This window comes from Dermochelys coriacea, chromosome 23 (genome assembly GCF_009764565.3).
Source record: "Dermochelys coriacea isolate rDerCor1 chromosome 23, rDerCor1.pri.v4, whole genome shotgun sequence".
Classification (NCBI taxonomy): domain Eukaryota; kingdom Metazoa; phylum Chordata; order Testudines; family Dermochelyidae; genus Dermochelys; species Dermochelys coriacea.
In genome coordinates, this window is record NC_050090.1 from 6,793,436 (window position 1) to 6,813,266 (window position 19,831).

General features: G+C 44.2%; 1 protein-coding gene across 4 annotated transcripts in view; it reads right to left on the reverse strand.

Annotated features, from left to right (window-relative positions):
* PPP1R37 (protein phosphatase 1 regulatory subunit 37) overlaps positions 1 to 19,831 on the reverse strand; it is a 187,542-nt gene that overhangs the window by 71,912 nt on the left and 95,799 nt on the right. The gene's annotated exons all lie outside the window — the stretch shown is intronic.

Below are 19,831 nucleotides of genomic sequence, written 5' to 3' on the forward strand. Positions count from 1 at the left end.
GAGTGCAGCCTCAGCAAGTTTGCAGATGACACTAAACTGGGAGGAGAGGTAGATACGCTGGAGGGTAAGGATAGGATACAGAGGGACCTAGACAAATTAGAGGATTGGGCCAAAAGAAATCTGATGAGGTTCAACAAGGACAAAGTGCAGAGTCCTGCACTTAGGATGGAAGAATCCCATGCACCGCTACAGACTAGGGACCAAATGGCTCAGCAGCAGTTCTGCAGAAAAGGACCTAGGGGTTACAGTGGACGAGAAGCTGGATATGAGTCAACAGTGTGCCCTTGTTGCCAAGAAGGCCAATGGCATTTTGGGATGTATAAGTAGGGGCATTGCCAGCAGATCGAGGGACATGATCATTCCCCTCTATTCGACATTGGTGAGGCCTCATCTGGAGTACTATGTCCAGTTTTGGGCCCCACACTACAAGAAGGATGTGCAAAAATTGGAAAACGTCCAGCCGAGGACAACAAAAATGATTAGGGGGCTGGAACACATGACTTATGAGGAGAGGCTGAGGGAACTGGGATTGTTTAGTCTGCCGGAAGAGAAGAATGAGGGGGGATTTGATAGCTGCTTTCAACTACCTGAAAGGGGGTTCCAAAGAGGATGTATCTAGACTGTTCTCAGTGGTAGCAGATGACAGAACAAGAAGTAATGGTCTCAAGTTGCAGTGGGGGAGGTTTAGGTTGGATATTAGGAAAAACTTTTTCACTAGGAGGGTGGTGAAACACTGGAATGTGTTACCTAGGGAGGTGGTGGAATCTCCTTCCTTAGAAGTTTTTAAGGTCAGGCTTGACAAAGCCCTGGCTAGGATGATTTAGTTGGGGACTGGTCTTGCTTTGAGCAGGGGGTTGGACTAGAAGACCTCCTGAAGTCCCTTCCAACCCTATGATTCTATGATCATGATGGCCCCTTCTGCCCCCAAAGCCTATGAGTCATCAAGGCACTCCAGGGACCCAAGGTATGTTCCTATCAGGCTTATGCCTTGATCCAGGCCTGGATACCAGAGAGATGAGCAGAGAATACATTTGTTTTGGTTTTTATGGTCTAAGACTACTCTGTTGCCCCCACTCTCTAAGGCATAATGAACAATAAATATTTGTGCCTCAAAGGAACTCTCTCAGTGGGGCTAATTTTGATCAGGCAATTTACACACTTGGTCCTGGACTGAATTTCTGAAATCCTGAAGGACAGGTGTGACAAAGTGGGATTTTTTCCCCTTGTTATGTTGTATAGGAGTCTTACTATCCTGTACTAATACTATGTACACCTCAGTTTCCCTGTGTACTACACCAATGCCTAGGTGGTAGGAATTGGGTGTGTAACTTTTGCTGAGGCCCTCGGGGCCAGGTCAGACTGCCCAGCTGCCAGCATGTAAGCTATGGCTAATGCCCTTCATAACCTGAGAACCAGGAGGGGGATGTTACCAGGTGACATTTTGCTTGGGTAGCAGGACAAAGCCCAAGGGAAGAGCCATGGACGTATGGGAGGCCAGGCAGCGGGGTCCAGGGCAGTCTCCTGTTTGGAATACAGAGTGGGGAGTCCAGGGCAACTGGCCCAGGGTTCCCCCAAGATGGGCTTGGCTGAAAGTCACTAAGTTCCATGTTAACAAGTTCTGTTCTACGTTGTGTACCTGTCAACTAATAAACCTTCTGTTTTACTGGCTGGCTGAGAGTCATGGCTGACTGTGGAATTGGGGTGCAGGACTCTTTGGCTTCCCCAGGAGCCCTGCTCAGGCGGACTCGCTGCGGGAAGTGCACAGCGAACAGGGATGCTGAATGCTCTGAGGTCAGACACAGGAAGGCTGAAGCCATGTAGGCTCTTGCCCTGGCAACACTCAGAGAAGGCATGCTACACCAGAGTCCTGACTGGCTACATTTGGAGCAGTTCCAGAGCATCGGCCTGGTGACTCCATGACAACAGGTTTCTAGTAAGGACTCAAACTCTTCAGAATATCCTAGAGAGTTTCCAGAGTTTATTTATCCATGGTAGTTGTCCCCCATTGGATGACAATTGCCTGGCATCTCTTCCAGCAAGGATGTTTCCCTAGAATTTGTCAGGTCTTCAGTCACATGGAAAGGCTCGTTGGACTGAGGTTTGAGAGAAGTATTTCTGCCCCTTCCATATCTGGAATACCAGTTCCTTTCTCCTCTGAAACTAGTGGATTCCCAGGGGAATTAACCAGAGTTCCTTGTTTTGTAGGGCTGTGTGTAATCCCCTCCGGCTGGACTCTGGAGCTGAGAGGTGTTAAGAGTTGAGATAAATGGCTGCACAAAGGAAGCCATTTGCAGTGCGCAAGTTTCACTGGTCCTACAAACCCCAAGAACTATGCTATTCTTAACTTATCTACTGGCATTTTATTAAACATATGTACAGATATAGAACATATCTGTAACAGCAGGGACTTTTTAATCTTTATCTGCCTCAGCTCTGTCCAATCCATATGAATCATAGAATATCAGGGTTGGAAGGAATCTCAGGAGGTCATCTAGTCCAACCCCCTGCATCTGAAAAATCTGGAGGCCATGATCAGCTGTTTCTCCTGAACATCAGCTTTTCCAGTAACTGAATGAAGATGCCTACTAAATACTGAAGTTGCCTGACACAGAACAGAGAGGCATCTACTCTAAAGGAGAAGCCAGCACAATCAAGCAGAATTATCATCATTTTCTTGCCTTTTGGTTCTGACATCCTGATAGCTCACTCATCTGGGCTAGAATGGCTCCAGAGAAGCAAGTCATTGCCTATGAGGCTTAAAGCCAAGGCTGCAACTTTTAATTGTTAGAAGCTCAACTCAGTTTTTCTTGATGGCTCTTTGGGAAGACTCTGCTGGAAACACAGTCTTTTAGAATTGAGGATCTTACAGCATCTATTTTGGAAAGGGCAATTGTGACTAGGGTCCACGTGGGGAGCCAGTTGTGGTCACTCAATTAGGGTGAACTGCAAAGAATGGGGCAGACAATCCCCATAAAGCTGGTGGATATTCCAATACTTAGATTCACCAAACCAGCATAAAACAGCTTCTTTATTACCTTACTGGTTACTCAGAAGTCCATACACAGTTCCCTTAAAGTGAGCCAACCTCAGGCCTCCATCCAGATACCTACATCAAATATGATAAATATTTCTGTAAATCTTATTTCATCATATAAAAGAAAAGCTTCTACCAATCCCAAAGAACTGGACACATTACATCCCAGGTTAATGCTTGTTTCAGATCTTACTCAAATACACGCTACAGACAATTCTTATTAACTAAACTAAAATTTATTAAAAAACAAAAGAGAGTATAATTAAAAGATCAGTATACATACAGACATGAGTTCAATTCATTGAGGTGCAGATTCATAGCAGAGATGGTGAGCTTCGTAGTTGCAAAGGGTTCTTTCAGAAATAGTTCATAGTTTATAGTCCAATATCCAAATATCACATTCAGGGCATACCAGCTTAACAGGGACCTCAGTCTTGTGACTCAAACTTCCCCTGAAGAAGCTTAAGCAGATCTGAGATGACAGAATCAGGACCCAAGGATCTTTTATACAATGTCATGTCTTTTGACAAGTTGGAATTCCTCAGGGAACAAAAGGTAATTAGGATGACTTTGAAGAAGGTCCATCACCGGTACTTAGCTGTACGAATTAACAAAGCCATTTGCTTGTTCCTCCACCATTCACAGTACATTTCAAAGAGAGATGAATACGGAGATATCCCGTGTTTACAATTCATTTACATGATAGGATGTTCTTTGACCTCTGAATGATCAGAATACAGCATAGAGAGGGACTGTTGATTACATTGGTTTCAGAGTAGCAGCCGTGTTAGTCTGTATTCGCAAAAAGAAAAGGAGTACTTGTGGCACCTTAGAGACTAACAAATTTATTAGAGCATAAGCTTTCGTGAGCTACAGCTCACTTCATCGGATGCATTTGGTGGAAAAAACAGAGGAGAGATTTATATACACACACACAGAGAACATGAAACAATGGGTTTATCATACACACTGTAAGGAGAGTGATCACTTAAGATAAGCCATCACCAGCAGCAGGGGGGAGAAAGGAGGAAAACCTTCCATGGTGACAAGCAGGTAGGCTAATTCCAGCAGTTAACAAGAATATCAGAGGAACAGTGGGGGGTGGGGTGGGAGGGAGAAATACCATGGGGAAATAGTTTTACTTTGTGTAATGACTCATCCATTCCCAGTCTCTATTCAAGCCTAAGTTAATTGTATCCAGTTTGCAAATTAATTCCAATTCAGCAGTCTCTCGTTGGAGTCTGTTTTTGAAGCTTTTTTGTTGAAGTATAGCCACTCTTAGGTCTGTGATTGAGTGACCAGAGAGATTGAAGTGTTCTCCAACTGGTTTTTGAATGTTATAATTCTTGACGTCTGATTTGTGTCCATTCATTCTTTTACGTAGAGACTGTCCAGTTTGGCCAATGTACATGGCAGAGGGGCATTGCTGGCACATGATGGCATATATCACATTGGTAGATGCGCAGGTGAACGAGCCTCTGATAGTGTGGCTGATGTGATTAGGCCCTATGATGGTATCCCCTGAGTAGATATGTGGACAGAGTTGGCAACGGGCTTTGTTGCAAGGATAGGTTCCTGGGTTAGTGGTTCTGTTGTGTGGTGTGTGGTTGCTGGTGAGTATTTGCTTCAGATTGGGGGGCTGTCTGTAAGCAAGGACTGGTCTGTCTCCCAAGATCTGAGAGAGCGATGGCTCGTCCTTCAGGATAGGTTGTAGATCCTTGATGATGCGTTGGAGGGGTTTTAGTTGGGGGTTGAAGGTGATGGCTAGTGGCGTTCTGTTGTTTTCTTTGTTGGGCCTGTCCTGTAGTAGGTGACTTCTGGGTACTCTTCTGGCTCTGTCAATCTGTTTCTTCACTTCAGCAGGTGGGTACTGTAGTTGTAGGAATGCATGATAGAGATCTTGTAGGTGTTTGTCTCTGTCTGAGGGGTTGGAGCAAATGCGGTTATATCGTAGCGCTTGGCTGTAGACAATGGATCGAGTGGTATGATCTGGATGAAAGCTAGAGGCATGTAGGTAGGAATAGCGGTCAGTAGGTTTCCGATATAGGGTGGTGTTTATGTGACCATCGCTTATTAGCACCGTAGTGTCCAGGAAGTGGATCTCTTGTGTGGACTGGTCCAGGCTGAGGTTGATGGTGGGATGGAAATTGTTGAAATCATGGTGGAATTCCTCAAGAGCTTCTTTTCCATGGGTCCAGATGATGAAGATGTCATCAATGTAGCGCAAGTAGAGTAGGGGCATTAGGGAACGAGAGCTGAGGAAGCGTTGTTCTAAGTCAGCCATAAAAATGTTGGCATACTGTGGGGCCATGCGGGTACCCATCGCAGTGCCGCTGATTTGAAGGTATACATTGTCACCAAATGTGAAATAGTTATGGGTCAGGACAAAGTCACAAAGTTCTGCCACCAGGTTAGCCGTGACAGTATCGGGGATACTGTTCCTGACGGCTTGTAGTCCATCTTTGTGTGGAATGTTGGTGTAGAGGGCTTCTACATCCATAGTGGCTAGGATGGTGTTTTTAGGAAGATCACCAATGGACTGTAGTTTCCTCAGGAAATCGGTGGTGTCTCGAAGATAGCTGGGAGTGCTGGTAACGAAGGGCCTGAGGAGGGAGTCTACATAGCCAGACAATCCTGCTGTCAGGGTGCCAATGCCTGAGATGATGGGGCGTCCAGGATTTCCAGGTTTATGGATCTTGGGTAGCAGATAGAATACCCCAGGTCCTGGCTCCAGGGGTGTGTCTGTGCGGATTTGTTCTTGTGCTTTTTCAGGGAGTTTCTTGAGCAAATGCTGTAGTTTCTTTTGGTAACTCTCAGTGGGATCAGAGGGTAATGGCTTGTAGAAAGTGGTGATGGAGAGCTGCCTAGTAGCCTCTTGTTCATACTCCGACCTATTCATGATGACGACAGCACCTCCTTTGTCAGCCTTTTTGATTATGATGTCAGAGTTGTTTCTGAGGCTGTGGATGGCACTGTGTTCTGCATGGCTGAGGTTATGGGGTAAGCGATGCTGCTTTTCCACAATTTCAGCTCGTGCACGTCGGCGGAAGCAGTCTATGTAGAAATCCAGGCTGCTGTTTCGACCTTCAGGAGGAGTCCACCTAGAATCCTTCTTTTTGTAGTGTTGGCAGGAAGGTCTCTGTGGGTTAATATGTTGGTCAGAGGTGTGTTGGAAATATTCCTTGAGTCTGAGACGTCGAAAATAGGATTCTAGGTCAGCACAGAACTGTATCATGTTCGTGGGGGTGGAGGGGCAAAAGGAGAGGCCCCGAGATAGGACAGATTCTTCCGCTGGGCTAAGAGTATAGTTGGATAGATTAACAATATTGCTGGGTGGGTTACGGGAACCATTGTTGTGGCCCCTTGTGGCATATAGTAGTTTAGATAGCTTAGTGTCCTTTTTCTTTTGTAGAGAATCAAAGTGTGTTTTGTAAATGGCTTGTCTAGTTTTTGTAAAGTTCAGCCACGAGGAAGTTTGTGTGGAAGGTTGGTTCTTTATGAGAGTATCCAGTTTTGAGAGCTCATTCTTAATCTTTCCCTGTTTGCTGTAGAGGATGTTGATCAGGTGGTTCCGCAGTTTCCTTGAGAGAGTGTGGCACAAGCTGTCAGCATAGTCTGTGTGGTATGTAGATTGTAATGGATTTTTTACCTTCAGTCCTTTCGGTATGATGTCCATCTGTTTGCATTTGGAGAGGAAGATGATGTCTGTCTGTATCTGTGCGAGTTTTTTCATGAAGTTGACAGATTTCCACTCTATACGGCTAAATTCAGTGCCTTGCATAATCACAGGTTTCAGAGTAGCAGCCGTGTTAGTCTGTATTCGCAAAAAGAAAAGGAGTACTTGTGGCACCTTAGAGACTAACAAATTTATTAGAGCATAAGCTTTCGTGAGCTACAGCTCACTTCATCGGATGCATTTGGTGGAAAAAACAGAGGAGAGATTTATATACACACACACAGAGAACATGAAACAATGGGTTTATCATACACACTGTAAGGAGAGTGATCACTTAAGATAAGCCATCACCAGCAGCAGGGGGGAGAAAGGAGGAAAACCTTCCATGGTGACAAGCAGGTAGGCTAATTCCAGCAGTTAACAAGAATATCAGAGGAACAGTGGGGGGTGGGGTGGGAGGGAGAAATACCATGGGGAAATAGTTTTACTTTGTGTAATGACTCATCCATTCCCAGTCTCTATTCAAGCCTAAGTTAATTGTATCCAGTTTGCAAATTAATTCCAATTCAGCAGTCTCTCGTTGGAGTCTGTTTTTGAAGCTTTTTTGTTGAAGTATAGCCACTCTTAGGTCTGTGATTGAGTGACCAGAGAGATTGAAGTGTTCTCCAACTGGTTTTTGAATGTTATAATTCTTGACGTCTGATTTGTGTCCATTCATTCTTTTACGTAGAGACTGTCCAGTTTGGCCAATGTACATGGCGGCCATCATGTGCCAGCAATGCCCCTCTGCCATGTACATTGGCCAAACTGGACAGTCTCTACGTAAAAGAATGAATGGACACAAATCAGACGTCAAGAATTATAACATTCAAAAACCAGTTGGAGAACACTTCAATCTCTCTGGTCACTCAATCACAGACCTAAGAGTGGCTATACTTCAACAAAAAAGCTTCAAAAACAGACTCCAACGAGAGACTGCTGAATTGGAATTAATTTGCAAACTGGATACAATTAACTTAGGCTTGAATAGAGACTGGGAATGGATGAGTCATTACACAAAGTAAAACTATTTCCCCATGGTATTTCTCCCTCCCACCCCACCCCCCACTGTTCCTCTGATATTCTTGTTAACTGCTGGAATTAGCCTACCTGCTTGTCACCATGGAAGGTTTTCCTCCTTTCTCCCCCCTGCTGCTGGTGATGGCTTATCTTAAGTGATCACTCTCCTTACAGTGTGTATGATAAACCCATTGTTTCATGTTCTCTGTGTGTGTGTATATAAATCTCTCCTCTGTTTTTTCCACCAAATGCATCCGATGAAGTGAGCTGTAGCTCACGAAAGCTTATGCTCTAATAAATTTGTTAGTCTCTAAGGTGCCACAAGTACTCCTTTTCTTTTTGTTGATTACATTGTCCACCCTACTCATACATATGTAAATACACAAAAACACAAACATTATCTCCCCATGTCTTCTGTTGGTTGTTTATTTTGCAGGATGTTTAACCCTTTCTAGCCATGCGTCACAGCAATAAAAATCAGTTTTGTCCTTCAACAAGGCACAGGAACTCTTGTGTTTGGCTGTCTAGAGTCTGGGGTTTGTTAAAGCATTCCTGTTTTGTTTGAGGAGATCTCTGAAATCAGGACAAAAAAGTGGCATCCTTGTGTCTTCTTGGGAATTACTACTGAACTTGTTTCTTCACATGTATTATTGACCATGTCTGGCCTACTTCCCCCTGCCGGAGAAAGGATATCCACAAAGTGACATCCTTTTCTGACTAGAAAGCAGAATCATCTTGGACATCAGCAGCATCCTGTCTGTCATCCAGGCTCATAACCTGGTAATCAGCTTCAACTCACACATCTCCCCAGGTCCTCAAAACTAGGCTATGTCTAAATCTTGGCAAATCTTTCTGAATAATATTTTAAAGACCTGGTCTTTCCTATGCATCCACACAGCTAAAATTCTCATCCAAGCTCTCATCATTTTGGTTCTTGATTACTGCAACATCTTTCTCTATGGCCTTGAAAAATGCAAACTTACCCCACTCTTATCCATTCAAAATGCTACTGTAAAGATAATTTTCCTAGCCTGCCAGTTTGACCACATCACCCCACTCTTTGCATCCTTCCACTAGCTCCCACTTCTCCATACATCACACAGAAGCTGCTTGCATTCACTTTCATGGCCCTTCATGGTCAATTCCCACCCTACCTATCATCTATCAATTTGCTATTATCTACGCTTGCCTCCAATCAACCTGTGATGCTAGCCTCCATTGCTCATTTGTAAAATTTTGAAACAAGCACCTTTCTTCTTTCTCCCATGCTGCCCCCTCACTATGGGAGGTGCTCCCCATAAACATCTGCTAGACTCCCTCACTATCCACCTTCAAATCACTCCTCAAAACTCTGCCTATTTTGACAGACCACAGCCTACCATGCTGACCAATGATGTCTCATTGGTTACTTGTACTCCCCATCTGTCTGTATCCAGCTGTCTCGTCTCTTATATTTGGACTGTAAAGCCCATGGGGCAGGGACTGCCTTCTGTACTCTTTGTACTGTGCCTATCACATTGGGGTTCTAGGCACTATGGTAATACTAATAATAAGCAAACAGCAGGAACAACATATAGGGATGGAATAATCTTAGCTGGATCTTCTGTTCCATTTCTGATAACTACCCCTCCTCCATGCATGACATTGCTGGAAGGAAGGGGGGGGGCAACATTTCATCATCCACAGAATTTCCTAGGTCTTATGGTGCGAGTTTCCTTTTCGTCTTTTGTTTGTTGGTTACAAGAAGTGGCTGGAGAGTGCTCAAAGCATCACCAGTCCTCTAGTCTTCTGCTCCAACAGTGTGGACCCATGAGTGTTTGACTGGAGCGCTGAGCTCCTTCTCCTGTCTAGTGAAGGGGGACTTATCTAGCCGCTCACACAGGAGTCGCCCTGCAACACTACTTCAAGATGATGGTTTATAGGTGGAGCACTCAATAGATTTTCTGATTCATACATTTTATGGCAGAACAGACCCTTATGATTATCTAATCTGACCTGTATAATGCTGGCCAGAGAATTTCACCCAATGACTCCTGCATCAAGCCCATAACTTGTGCCCGAGTTTGACCATATAAAGTTAGAAAGACAGCCAGTCTTTATCTAAAGATTCCAATGATGAAGAATACACCACATCCTTTGATAAGTTGCTCCAATAGGCAAGTTCCCCTCACTATTAAAAATTTTCATCTTATTTCTAATCTGAATTTGTGTAGCTTCAACTTCCACCAGTTGGATCTTGGTCTGCCTTAGTTTGCTGGATTAAAGAGTCCTCTACTATCAGAAAATTTCTCCCCAGATACTTAGACTGTGATCATGTCACCTCTTAACCTTCTCTTTGATAACTAAATAGATTTAGTCTTTCACTGTGAGGAAGGTTTCAGAGTAGCAGCCGTGTTAGTCTGTATTCGCAAAAAGAAAAGGAGTACTTGTGGCACCTTAGAGACTAACAAATTTATTAGAGCATAAGCTTTCGTGAGCTACAGCTCCGATGAAGTGAGCTGTAGCTCACGAAAGCTTATGCTCTAATAAATTTGTTAGTCTCCAAGGTGCCACAAGTACTCCTTTTCTTACTGTGAGGAAGGTTTCCCAGATCTTGAATCATTCTTGTAGCTCTTCTGAACCCTTTCCTATGTTGTCAACATCCTTTTTGAAACACCAAAAATGAGCACAGTATTTCAGCAAGGGTCTCATTAATGCCATATACATTAATAATACCATTTCCCTTCTCTTCTTTAGTATTCCTCTGCTTATACATCCCAAGGATCACAACAGAACTTTTAGCCACACCTTGCGCTCAGAGCTCATATTCAGATGGTTCTCCATGTGGTTCACCAAATCTTTTCCAGAGTCTGTGAATTCTAACTATGCAGTCCCCGCCCCATTCTGTAAGTGTTACCTACATTCTTTGCTCCTAAATATATGACCTTACATTTGTTACTTCTAGGGGAATTCTGTGCCACTGTGCATCGCAGAATTCATGTCTCCTGCAGATTTTTTTCTCTCCACAGAATAATACATTCTTCTGGAGAGGTGCTGCAATTGCACCTTTCACCCACTAGAGGCTGCTGTGGCACCAGAAGATTGGGTAGCTGGCTCATGAGCTGGAGCAGCCAGCCACAGAGAGGGAGAGAGCAGAGGCTGAGGGGACAGGTGCGGGGGACAGACAAAAGTGGGGCACACAGGGATGCTGGAGGGGTCACAGACTGGGGTTCAGAAGGGTTAGTGGCAGAGACAGGGAAAGACAGATGGTGCAGATGTGCCTGAATGAATGGGAGAGAATAGGGGTCAGCCAAGGTCTTCATGGGGGAGGCTCCCCAACTCCCTAACAATCCCTCCCTCTCCCCCCCCCACAAAGAAAAACCCAAATTGTGCCATACTCCCCACCCCCACATACCCAAGAACCCTCCAGATTCACTCCCAGACTCCCAGAAATTATTTCCCTCTCCTTAACCTCCTCCGTTTCCACTGAGCCTTTGCACTGTTTCTGAGGGGTGTGGGAAGTACAGAACTTTGAGTAATTCATTTAAACTACAATATAGAAATGTATTAATATGCCGAGTAAGGAATCTATTTGTCAAAAAACATTTCCTGGATCTTTTTTTGTTGTCTGTATTGTTATGGACATACTTGCTGAGAGGTATTTTGAAATAAATTACCAAAGTAACTGAAAAGGGCACGACTATTGTGTTATTTTGACAAGTAAAATATGCAGAATTTTGCAGAATTTAAAAATGTGTGCAGAATTTTTAATTTTTTGGCACAGTATTCTCCCAATAGTAATTTGGCTGTATTATATTTTGTGATTTATAACATTGACAAACTTTAACCATTTGAGCTGAATTTTTCCATTCTGGGTATCTGCCTCAGGATGAATATTTTTGGAAAATTTCAACCAAAATTATTTAGCCTTTTCCAAGAACAAGACCAGGGAAAAAATGTTTTACAGTCTTCAGTTCTGGTGACCTTCCTTTTCTTTAAGACTCTCTAAAGCAGTGATTTTCAAACTTTTTGTATTGGTGAACACTTTCACTCAGCAAGTTGAGTGTGCCCCCCCATAAATTAAAAATGGGGGGTTAATTTATTTTAATGGGGGCTTGGGGCTTTCAGTCCCATGGAGCTGACAGCTCGCAACCCTCATGTAACTACCTTGGCAATCCCCTGAGAGATTGCAACCCACAGTTTGAGAACCCCTGCTCCAATACCCCCATGCTTTGGAGCAGGGACTTGAAATTAAGCAGATGGCATCCTTCAGATCAGGATATGCCTTTCACTGTCCCCATAAAAAACTGCCCAAATTTAGCCAAGTTTTAAGCTTTTTAAAAAAATGTCAATCCACAAATGAATAGAAGAAACTTGCTAGAACTTCACAGCCAACCTGGGGCTGAACAGGACTTTCCCAGAAATTGCAGCTTGGGGGTGGGGGAGGGGTACTCTGGGAGAGAAGAGGCGATACACTGGCTAGGCACGAAGACTGGTAGGCACTTGGGCAGTGGAAGAACAAGGAGCTAGGGTACAGGGAGGGAACTGGGAGTGGTTAGGAAAAGACTGGGACAAGAGGCAAAGGGGAAAAACACTGCAACTGGACACATAGTCCAGAGAGGGAGGGAAGGAGAAGTACAGTTGAAAACATATGCAAATGAGTTCACTTTAATAAAGACAGGTTTCAGAGTAGCAGCCGTGTTAGTCTGTATTCGCAAAAAGAAAAGGAGTACTTGTGGCACCTTAGAGACTAACAAATTTATTTGAGTATAAGCTTTCGTGAGCTACAGCATCCAAATGCATCCAATGAAGAGAGCTGTAGCTCATGAAAGCTTATGCTCAAATAAATTTGTTAGTCTCTAAGGTGCCACAAGTACTCCTTTTCACTTTAATAAAGCAATCCAGGTCTGCCATATAACTGACGTATCCACATTATTTACCACTCCACTAAATTCTGTGTCATCTGCAAACTTTGCCAACAAAGATTTATTTTTTCCCTCCCACAACACTAATATTGAACAGCACTGGGCCAAGAACAGATCCCTGTGAAACCCCTCTAGAAATAGCCCTATTGGCTGATTCCTAATTTACACTTACAGATTTATCAGTTACCCAGTTTTTAATCCATTTAACAGGGCTACATTAATAGATCAGTTTTGTACAAAATCAATCCGTATGTTGTGTGGTCAAACATTAAAGTTAATTACACCAGTCTACTTTGTAATCTCAATCAAAAAAATTACATGAACTTTGACATGACCGGTTTTCCTTAAAACCACGCTAATTAGCACTAATTATGCCACTAACTTAACTCTTTACTTATTATCTCTCCCATAACCTTTCCATGATTTTGCTTAGAATCAATGTCTGACTAACTTACATTCCTCAGGCTAGACGATGCAAAGTCACTTCTAACTATTAAGTTTCATCTTTCTTCTTTTTCTGCATTATTGTCCTCTGCAGGAGGACGGGAGAGAATAGTAATAGAAACCCTCCAGCCAAACTAAAAAATGACCAAACCCCCCTGGAAAAGTATGCATTTTTCCAAATACATACTAAGTTTCCTGCCATGACTGGATAGTTCTGACTCTATACAAGCAAGTCCTGGGAGAGTGTCACAGAAATAATACTTAGCCCCAGCTAAATCCAAAACTAAGAGGATGTAACAAAATCCAGGTAGGATTACCAGATATGGACAGAATGCAGAATGTACATGTGACAATTCATTTATGCTGGGTTATGATGCACAGAATGCTCTACTATTGAGAGTTGCAGGAAGAGCTGGTAGCAACCCCCTAGATTTACGCTAATAACTTACTATAAAAGATTCTTGTGATTTTTTGAGAAGTTTTAACACCTTCATTGTTTGCAGAAGGCCTTTGAAATTTGACAGGGAGAAAGGTCTCAGGCTTGAAAGGTGCTTTTCAAGCTCAGCAGAATTATTAACTATTAAATTGCTATTTCTCTTCTGTTTCTTCCCTTCCTCGTGGAAATTAAGTATGTGAACATGAACAATCTAAAGAGACAGGCCACTAAAACAGCAGCAGATACTTCACTAGGAGCTCCCAGAACAGCTGTAGTGACAGGGAATGTGTGCAGATGCCTTTCACCTCTGGAGAATGGAGAGGAGAGCATGCCTCAAACTAGATTCCTCCTCAGTAACTCCCCTGATCCAACACCTGGGGACAGCAGCCCATTCCCGTTTGAGATAGCAGCCTTCTGCTGTTAGCTAATTTAGTACTCCTGGGGGGATTCTGCGCCCATACGGGGGCACAGAATTCATATGGCCAGCATTTCTGTGCCCCACGCAGAAAAATGCAAAAATAAATCTGCCAGGGGACATGTGCCTCTTCCCCAGCACCCCAGGCAGCGTGTCTGTTCCAGCGGGCCTGGAGCAGCCTCAGAGACAGGGGCTGGGCGCGGGTGCCTGTGAGATCACCTTCGGGGGTGGGGCTGGGCATACGTGCATGCCAACAAGCGAGAGAGAGAGAGACACTGTCCCTCTCTCTTGCAACTGCAGCTCCCTGGCTTGTAAGAGTATGGCTTTTTTATTATGCAAGAGGCAGGAAGGAAGCAGTCTGCCTGAGGTTAATTGATCTCATTCTCTGAGGCACAAATGTCATGTTCCCAGTCTCAGTAAATTCCCTAAGGAGCATTAAAAATGGTGAAAGTTTTAAGCCCCCTACATTGCCAGAGTGATGTAAAGGAGTCTTATTATAAATGACAGTAAGGGAATCCTCAGGTAGGAAGATCTATGTACTGTCTCTCTTTTTTCCTGTGTCAAAGTGGCAGAATGGGGTTAGATTACAGCTCAGGATTTATTTTACTTACCCATAAAAAAAATACAAAAAGTACCCAGCCAGGTTCAGGACAAACGATTAGCAAAACTGTATGACTTTCATGTGTGAAAGTCTGAGCAATTTAAAATGACAGTCTACTTTTTTTTTTGGCGCTGGTTGGTGTTCTGTAACGTAATTTAAATGAAAATCCAGCATTATAACTAAAATGCAGGGTATTAGTTACCAAGTGTTTGTAACTTAATTTTCATGTGTTTAGGAAATGTTGAATAGCTATTGTGACTTTTTTCTGTATTTTAGTTTAAATAAATGACCAAAACAATTGAAACTGGTGTGATGATATTGCATTATTTTGACAAATAAAATACGCAGAATTTTGAATTTTTTGGCACACAATTTTTTTTTTTTTTGGCACAGAATCCCCCCAGGAGTAGCTAACAGTTTTCCTTTTTGTTGGTTCCCTGTACCCCCATTCATTCCAATGCCAGAAGGGACCATTCTGATCACATAGCCTGACCTCCTCTAGAACACAGACCACAGAGCTTTCCCAAACATTAATCCTAATCCTGTAGCTCAAGCGGCCAAAGTCCGTGTTGAAGATTCAATATTTAAAAACCCGATTCATAATGGGACAGTTGTTATAGTTGTTACATAAAGAAGTTGTTTTACCTTTTGACTTTCAAAAGGAAGAAATTATACACAAAAAGCTACATTAAAAGGAAGTTTATGTTGAAAAGTAAAGCACCTGAAGTTATGCAATGTCAGATTTATTACTGGCCATGCAACTAATTCTGCTCCCTGGTCTGTGCACATTATGATAGTCTAATTACATGATCATATTTTTTCCACAGAATCCTTGCCTCATTCAGTGAGCAGATTGGATGCATATGGGGGGCAGAAGTAAAGCTGCATTGGCAACTATAAGTCTTGTATTTCATAACTTGAGAGCTTGATTTTGCAACCAAATTAATTTTTTTAAAGTCAGAAATATAAGCTTTAGAAGGTGTGAAAAAAAGGACAGAACAATGAGACATTACTGTGACATTTTATACCTTGAGGGAGCATCCTGTAACTCCCATATTCCTCATTTATATATAATTGTGATCTTGCATATAAAGCATGCCATCTGAGGTATTGGGGAAAGGTTAAGATCTGCTGAAAGACAGTTTTCTATCTAAATATGTACATCATGAATGCATATGAAGTTAAGGTAACTGTGTTGTATCGCTGTCACTAAAATATGCTGTGGGTTTGGGAAGTGCCCAGATACTACCTCTCCAGAGACAATGACAAGGGAAGAGGTAACCAACACACGGGTGGGTGCTGAACGGATATCACCAGTCATTGTCCAGCAAAAGAGTTACAATTCAATGACTCACTCACAGGAGACATCGAGATATTGCTTCATCTTGTGACTCAGCAACGCCCACCATTCCTGGACTTGTGTTCTGCAAACACATGGACTAAGGGTATAAAACAGAACACAGGGGCCACACGCTGGGCCTTTCTCCTTCCCCCATCTATGCTGCAAGCAACAAGGATATTCAGCAGACTGAATCACAGAATATCAGGGTTGGAAGGGATCTCAGGAGGTCATCTAGTCCAACCCCCTGCCCAAAGCAGGACCAATCCCCAACTAAATCATCCCAGCCAGGGCTTTGTCAAGCCTGACCTTAAAAACTTCTAAGGAAGGAGATTCCACCATCTCCCTAGCTAACGCATTCCAGTGTTTCACCACCCTCCTAGTGAAAAAGTTTTTCTTAATATCCAACCTAAACCTCCCCCACTGCAACTTGAGACCATTACTCCTTGTTCTGTCATCTGCTACCACTGAGAACAGTCTAGATACATCCTCTTTGGAACCCCCTTTCAGGTAGTTTGAAAGCAGCTATCAAATCCCCCCTCATTCTTCTCTTCCGCAGACTAAACAATCCCAGTTCCCTCAGCCTCTCTTCATAAGTCATGTGTTCCAGCCCCCTAATCATTTTTGTTGTCCTCTGCTGGACACTTTCCAATTTTTGCACATCCTTCTTGTAGTGTGGGGCCCAAAACTGGACATAGTACTCCAGATGAGGCCTCACCAATGTCGAATAGAGGGGAATGATCATGTCCCTCGATCTGCTGGCAATGCCCCTACTTATACATCCCAAAATACCATTAGCCTTCTTGGCAACAAGGGCACACTGTTGACTCATATCCAGCTTCTTGTCCACTGTAACCCCTAGATCCTTTTCTGCAGAACTGCCGTCTAGCCATTCTGTCCCTAGTCTGTAGCAGTGCATGGGATTCTTCCATCTTAAGTGCAGGACTTTGCACTTGTCTTTGTTGAATCTCATCACATTTCTTTTGACTCAATCCTCGTATTTATCTAGGTCCCTCTGTATCCTATCCCTACCCTCCAACATATCTACCACTCCTCCCAGTTTAGCGTCATCTGCAAACTTGCTGAGGGTGCAGTCCACGCCATCCTCCAGATCATTAATGAAGACTCCAACAGAGAGGACTGGCCAGGTTTCAAGGGTGAAACCTGTGTACTATGAAATGCAATATCCAGTGGGATGAGGAAAACTGTTTACTCTAGATGTTAGCCAGTCTAATATGGTTGAGCGTTTAGACTGAGTGCTTATATTATATTTTATTTTGGTAACCTCTCTGACTTTTTGCCTATCACTTATGATCACTTAGAATCCATATTTTCTAGTCAATAAATTAATTGTTTATCTTTACCAGCGAGTTTGCCTGAAGTAAGGGTGCTTGCTTAGGTTTACAAAGGCTGGTGTATATCCACTTTCCACTGATGAAGTGGTGAACCAATTAATAAATTTGCACTGCTCATCTTGAGCAGTGCAAGAATGTATATGTGAGGTATGAGGCTGGGAGCTTTGGGGGGGGATTTGGCTGGTGCCTCTCTCTGTGTGGGGGGCATCGGTGAACCTCAAAGGTCTCGTCAAAATCTGGGGTTTCCCAGCACTGTGCCCTTAACCAGATCCTCCTTCAGCACGCAGAGAGCCCTTGGCACTGCCCGGTTCAGACCAGCTTGTCTGGCTTACTTTTCTTGCATAGCTCAGTGATGGGAACTGACACAGAGCTAAAGTGGGGCACAAATCTCCGGTAGTTCCCCGCTATCCCAATAAAGGCCTGGGCCTATTTCTTAGTCTGGGGAGCAGGCCAGTCTCTGATCTCCCCTGCCCCCCTTAGCTGGCTCTGGCTTTAGACAGTCACTCCCCACCTTGTGGCTCAGGTACGACACCTGTGCCATCCTCACCTTGCACATCCCAGCTTTTACAGTCAGCCCTGCATCCTGGAGGCGACTCAGCCCCCTCTTCATCTGGGACATCTGGCAGCTCCTGCTGCCTCTGTCTCTCCTGCTGTTCTGCTTCATGCTTCCCTGTCTCTCATGGCCCTCTGACTCCTTCAAACTCAACTCCAATTCCATCCATCTCAGATCCACCAACGGGGAACTTGGTGGAGACCTCCTGCTGGTCAGGACACAGGTCTCCAGGACACCCAGCTGCTCCCAGCCTCTCTCGCACCCCAGCTGGGTCAAGAACTGGCCTCAGAGCAATCCTCCTCCTCCAACTGAGCAATCAGCTGTGCCTTTGTGCTTTCCAAAGTGCAGCCATCTTTCTCTGCACAGCTCCATAATGTCCTTCTTAAGGAGATGGTTATAGGCCATCTCCACGCAGTACCCAAGTGGTCACGGACTCACAGGCCTGTGCTCTCTCAGCTCCCCACAATCCCTGGGAGGAACCCCTTCAATGCAACAGCTCTTCTTGGGGGTCCACCTCTCTCAGGGTTAAACCATAGGCTCCTCCTGGAAAGGCACCTCTCGGAGCCTCCAGCACGCCCATCTCTTGCTAATCCCCCTTTATTATACTGCTCCCCAGTCAGTTACTGCAGGATGCTTTGTCCATGGGGTGCAGTTTATCCCACCTCCGCCACCAGTTGTCAGAGTCACCGGGGCGATACTCTGGAACTACTCCATATCAGGACTCTGGGGGACCATGCCTCCTCTCTCTGAGCATACTGTCTCCAAGGCAAGAAGCTTACACGGCTTTGACCTTCCTGGATCTGACCTCAGAGTATTCAGCATCCCCTTCCACACCGTGAGTTTCCTGCAGCAAGTCCACCCGGGCGGGGCTCCTGGAGAAGCCAGAGGGCCCTGCACCCCAACTCCTCAGTCAGACATGACTCTCAGCCAGCCGGTAAAACAGAAGGTTTATTAGTCGACAAACACACTGTAGGACAGAACTTGTTAGCACAGAAATCAGTGACTTTCAGCCAAGGCCATCTTGGGGGGAAAGGAGACCAGAGCCAGGGCTCTGGTCCTCCCCCCCAGCTCCAAGCCAGACGAAAGTGACTCGCTTCTAGATATCTAGCCCCTGCCCTGCCCGTTGCTCCTCCTCTGGCCTTTATCTCACTTCCCAGGACCAAGTGTCACCTGGTTGCATCCCCCTCCTGGGTCTCAGGTTATGAAGGGGTGGCTATAGCATCAGTACAGGCAGCTGGAGCAGCCTCCACAAAAAAGTCACACACCCATATACCCACCACCTAGACACTGGTGCAATACACAGGGAAACCGAGGCGCACACAGCATTCACGCAAAACAGTAAGACTCACATCGGCTCACATATAACATAAGGGAAAATCCTCACTTCAGCACACTCAGCACCCACCATTTTTCCCCGTGGGTGCTCCAGACCCAGAGCATCCACGGAGTCGGTGCCTATGTTTCAGGAGCTCTGCCACTGAGTTCCTGTATGACCTTGGATAAATCATATAATCTCATTTATAAAATAAGGATACTACCTTCCTATCCCCTACCCTTTGTTAGTCCATTCTTTCTAGTGTGTAAGCTCTTCTGGACAGGGACTGTCTTACTATGTAAGGGCTCCAATTTCAGGGCCTCTAGGTGCTACTGACATACAAATAAAAAGATCTCTTTCAAAGCACATTTCATGGGACTTTCATATTTCAGAATGAGCAGACATGATAAGCATATCCCATGTCACTCCCACATACCCAGTTACCATCTCATTAAGTAGAACACTGTGTTGAGACATCTTACTATGAAATATTTTCTTTCATAGGTAATGTCTGCACAAAGCAGAAGTTCCATTTTTACTATGATATACATTTAGTTTAAAAACCATCAGCCTTAGGCCTTGGTTATTTCCTTATAAATGTTGGAATGATAATTATCTGAAACATTTCCACATTTTGCCCAACTATGAAATTACAGAGCAAAATCCTCTTAATAGGCCCACCGGGCACAAGCAATGATCC